Source organism: Mus musculus, chromosome X (assembly GCF_000001635.26).
Source record: "Mus musculus strain C57BL/6J chromosome X, GRCm38.p6 C57BL/6J".
NCBI classification, from domain to species: domain Eukaryota; kingdom Metazoa; phylum Chordata; class Mammalia; order Rodentia; family Muridae; genus Mus; species Mus musculus.
Window position 1 is genome coordinate 140,171,877 of NC_000086.7, and position 5,203 is coordinate 140,177,079.

General features: G+C 43.8%; 1 non-coding gene across 1 annotated transcript; it reads left to right on the forward strand.

Annotated features, from left to right (window-relative positions):
- Window positions 1–4,688: 4,688 nt before the first annotated feature.
- LOC115489225 lies at window positions 4,689–4,831 on the forward strand. Its single transcript, XR_003953187.1, has one exon. It is a non-coding gene; the product is annotated as a small nucleolar RNA SNORA48 (small nucleolar RNA).
- Window positions 4,832–5,203: the final 372 nt, after the last annotated feature.

The following is a 5,203-nucleotide window of genomic DNA, read 5'->3' on the forward strand; positions in this document are numbered from 1 at the left end:
TCATCTCACAAATGGAAGAACAGAACTAGGAAGAGACCTTGAGGTCAGCATCGTGAATTTCATTTACTGGACAGGAAGAGCCACAGGAGACGTCAGGCTTTCAGAAGCTACTGTGTTAGTCTAGGTTTGAGGTGATGGAAAGTTGACTGAGAAACATGTTTTTTTGTGGAAGAAAAAAGGTCCTGACTAATGAATGATAATGACTAAGGAAGAGTCTGATGACTGCGAAGCTGTTGACATCCTTGACCAAAATAGTGAAATCTGGCCCTGAAGTGATTTGGCGGTGACAGGAGGATGGAGCAGCTGTCTCTTTAGAAAGAAATGCCTTCTTTCTGCTGTCATAATTCCTAGCTTTTCAGCCTCTTATTTCAAAGCCGCTTACCATTTGCCTTTTTTCTCTGAGACTGTTTGATAGGACTCTGATTTCACTCTGGGAATGACATTACTATTCACAGATGTGAAAACCAACAGCTTGTGTGAAGGGAGAATCCTAGCCAGTTGGAAGCAGTCACTCTGAGGTCCCCATGGCCTGGTTCTGGTTATTGATAACTGATGGTTTTGCCATCTCTGGTTCTAGCAGCCCAGCAGGCTCTCATCCTCTTATATTCTGGTGCCTTTTGCTACAACTGCCAGTGGTGTCCCAGATGACAGTCCCTTAGCTTGCATTTCTAGCTATCTCCAAGGGTTTCTTCAGTCCATTCCTTGACATAGATCACCTGCCATGGAGATGATCCTGGGCCCAGAACTCTCGCCAGTTTCTTTAAACAACCTCAAACTAATGTGGAACTTAACCCTCCTCTCCTTTTCTCTCTCTCTGTCTCATCTCTCTCTCCCTCTCTCTTTTGTCTTCATCTCCTCCACATTTATCCTCTTGTTTCTCTTTGCATTCTAGCCTTCTTATTATTGCTTCAGCTTTCTCTTCCCTTCCTTTTTTTTTCTGCATGCAATAAAAATTTGTACCAGCAGGCCCTGTGCTAAGTGTTGGAAGAATACAAATGAAGAAAATACAAGCTCCATCCTTAAATGAACTCAAGTAATTCTAAAGAACATATAATATAGTAGCAATAAGACCAGGATATATAATGATAACCCACTGGACACTGTTATTCCAATTAGAAACAAGCAATAGTACAAAAAGTTTCTGTAAGGAAATTTTGCCACAACAGATTTTGAATTTTATCCTGGCATACATTCTTTGTGAGTATGACTGAAAACAAGGTTTTTCAAGCAGAAGGGGCCTAAGCAAACACATATGGGGTAAGAGAAACCCCTACTCCATACACAAAACATAAAGTAATGGTATTGGGATGGAAAATGGTAGTAGATGAGCTGTAGCAGAAAGAAGAATTCTTGTATGCCATTCTAATTGCTTGGTCTTTGTCCAGTAGAGGATGGAGGGTCACAGAAACCATCTAGAAGAGAGAGCAGAAGAATGGTCATATATGTTTCTTTCTGAGACAGAGCCTCACTGTACAGCCCTGACCAGTCAGAAACATATTCTGCAGACCGTGTTGGCCTGAAACTCACAAAGATCTGCCTGCCTTCACCCCCAAGTTGCTAAGATTAAAGGCATGTGCTACCATACCTGACATCATGTATGTTTTTAGGAATACAGGTCACTATCCCTTTCTAGCAGTGTGAAGACTGAGTTACACAGAAGAGCATTCATACCAGGGAACCCAGTTGTTATTGCCATTCAAGTGAGAGACGACAGTGGCTTCAACTGGAATAGGAAAAGGTGTAAGTTAAGAAAGCAATCAGGTGATAGTATCTGTAGGTCTTTGTGATAAACTGGTTATAAATGATATGATATTTGTGATGGAGATATCAAGAATAACACTTTACTCTTTTTCTATGTAGATAGGAATACTAATAAAACTAATGAAATATTCCTGAGAATAGTAGTGTCATAACCATGAGAAAGGACTCAGGAGAGTGTGCAAGTGGAGAAGAAATGGGTAATTTCTTAGGGACATGTGGGTTGAAGATGCCTAGCAACATACAATAGGAGATGCCTAGCAGGGATATTGAGAGTTTAAGACTCTAGAGAGCTTTAAACTTAAGGGTCTGTGCTAAAGGTTTATAGGGTTTTGATTTGGGATTATACAGAGATATCTGTCACAGCCTGCTTGGATCATAACGTCCCTATGAGAATTACTGCACCTGATCTGCTGCCTGCGGCCCACACAGTCATGGGTTGCTCTTTAATACATTCTACCTACTCCTTCCACTTACCTTTGTTTCAACTAATAAGACCTCGTCTGTCCACAATTCAAAGGCTGAGGTATATAAGCGAAGATGTACCTTGAGTTTTGAAAGTTGAGAGATGAGCTGGAGCAATTCGAATCCTCTCACGGTTTTGAACTAAGAACTGCAGAAATAACAGATTTGCCACGGGAGTTGAAGTTGGAAGACTTGAAAATTGAGACAAGGACAGGTGAGGCCCTTTGAAGCATAAGTAAGGAGAAGATACAAGCCATGGGTAACAGAGGGTTGTTGGTGGTAGAAAGAGAAGAATGGAGACTGGAGATAAAGAAACAAAGCAAGACAAAGAAAGGTGAGTACACTGCAATAAAGACAGAGGAATTTTCCGGTTGTGAAAGCAGCTCCACTACCTGCTAGAACTGCCACCTCTGTCTGTGTGGCCTCAGTTGAAGGCCAGCCATCTGAGGTTAGCAGAAGTGATGGCATTTGCTTTTCCAAACAAAAGAATTGCCAGAGCCAGATCACTCAGGAAGAAGCAATCATGAAATAAAAGTAGTAGGCTGAAGTCAGCAGCAGTCTCTCTCTCTCTCTCTCTCTCTCTCTCTCTCTCTCTCTCTCTCTCTCTCTGTCTCTCTCTCTCTGTCTCTCTCTCTCTCTCTCTCTCTGTGTGTGTGTGTGTGTGTGTGTGTGTGTGTGTGTGTGTGTGTTGGCAGGGAGAAGAGGAATCTACATATATGCAGAGGGAGGGACATGGCGCCCTGCCAATAGAAACACTGGCCATGAAAGCCAAGTTGTGTTCTTATTTCATTGTTGTCTGTTTTCCTTAGATGAGTGATCAACCACATGCATCAAAAACCTGCAGATGGATCTGATCAGGACTTTACTGTGTCCACAGGGTTGAAAAATTAGTAGGTAACAGGTGATTTTAATGAAACCATTTAATAAAGTGATAGGAGAGAAAAATCAGGATGAACATGGCTACAAATTGTATTTTTAAAAAAATAAGAAGAAAATAGGCAGTGTCAAATACTCTTGAAAAGGGATTTGATGATGACCAGAGGGGAAAGAAATCATTGAGAAGGTATGGGAAGCCAGAGGAGGTTTTGCTTTGATTCTGAGAAGGGAGGGGAAAGGGAAGGCAAGGGGAGAAAGAGAAGCGAGGGAAAGGGAGATGGAGAAGAGAGTATGCACAGTATGATGAAGCTCATGTCAATGAATAAACACACCATATAGACACCCCCTGGCAACGGGCAAAGAGACACACTGTTGGTAGTATTGTTCTTGTATCAGTCAGGGGCAAAATAGGAGAGGGGAGAATCTAATTTAGCTAGCATCTTAAGAAAGGGAGACAAGGTCCAAGCTGAACTGATTGTTTTAGCCTTAAAGAGGAAGAGAGTGCCCCATCTTCTGAAGCTGAGATAGGAAAGCTGCAAAGATCCTTGCAGTTCACATCTTGGATTCTAGTCTCAGGTCCACCGTCAACCATCTGTACACATCTCCTCTCTGGGCTTCTTGTTCATCATCTATAATCAAAGGGGAAGATTGCCTGACCACGCTCTCTTTTTGAAGGTGGCTGTGAGGGCGAAATGAAAGCATGAGGGGTCAGTGTGGGGGGATATTTACAGACCTGAGGAGTCTTGCACAGGTGATCTGGAAAGCGAAAAGTGTATGGTGAGCGGAATGGACAGCTGTTTCTTGGGTATAGCTAGATTTACCCATGTCTATTTTTCTATATCTTGTGACAATAGACTCTACCGCCTGCTCTCCTCCTCATTCCCAGTCCCCACATGCTGCAGGTTCCCCAGAGGTCAGGCGTGGTGGGAGCCGAAGGTACAGCCTCAGCAGCTCTGTCTCGGATGATGAGCTGAGAAATCAAAGGTTCTTTGTTTGCCGAGGAAAGGGCTTTCTTTGCTTTTTCCTTCTCTTCAATAAATCTGTCTGCCTCTGCTGTTCCATGACAAGGCTGATTGGCCTTGCCCTTGGGACGTGCAACTCAGCATGGGAGAGGGAGATGCTGCGAAATTTGGCACCTCCCTTTTCGATACATGTTTAATTCATTGCTGCAAAGACTTGGATAAGTAAAACACTAAGCTCCTTCTGACCGGGCTTCCTGGAGAGAGGGATTCCAACAGCTTTTAAAGGAAATGTCAAACTGTTAAGGGTTCAGGCTTCAAGCAGCTTAATGCTTCACAATGTTTTGGAGTGAGTGTCTTGTGGCTTCTTAATGCCTGGGTTATTTAGAATTGAAAATTACTTATTTGGATTGTCAATCTGGTAAACACAAGACAACCACAGCCAACTCTGGAGAAGCATTCATCCATTTTACTCATTCGTCTATAGCTTCTTCTTCAACAAGCCTTTTAGCCAGTTACTAGTCAATCAATGGATGTGAGGGACCAAATGAGGCATCAGCAGTATGCTCAACTCAGTGCAGAGTATGATGAAGCCCCTATCAAGAGAAATGAATAAAAACAGTGCACGGACCCCTCTGGCAATGGACAAAGAGACACCTTGTTGCCAGTATTGTTCTTATATCAGTCAGGGCAGAGCAGTTGGCAGTCCTTTGTTCATCCTAGCTTGATGCCTGGCTTGGTGTCCAAAGCTGTTTTATGCCTAGGACCCATAAAAATCAAATCAAAGCTAGGCAGCACAGCCCAGGAGGAGGAGGACATACAGAAACCATACCATCCACAGACATGCCATCCAGCACACTGCACAGGTGGGCCAAAGACACCTGCTTGCCACCATGCCACACAGCATGAATGGAGGATTTCACTCAGGGGCTCTCCAGCCTCATGGCCAGCCTGCAGCTGGAGCCATGACAATGTGCAAATATGTGGTGGTCAGGTGAGAGAGAAGAGAAGTGGAGATGTTTGAGCATTATGAAGAGAGATGGAACTGGAGACTTGAGGGTGCAGAGGGTGCCTGTTGTGAGTGGCCAGTCCTGCCACCTGGGGCCATGGTGATGTCCGAGCCCGAGCTGCCACTGAGGGTCATG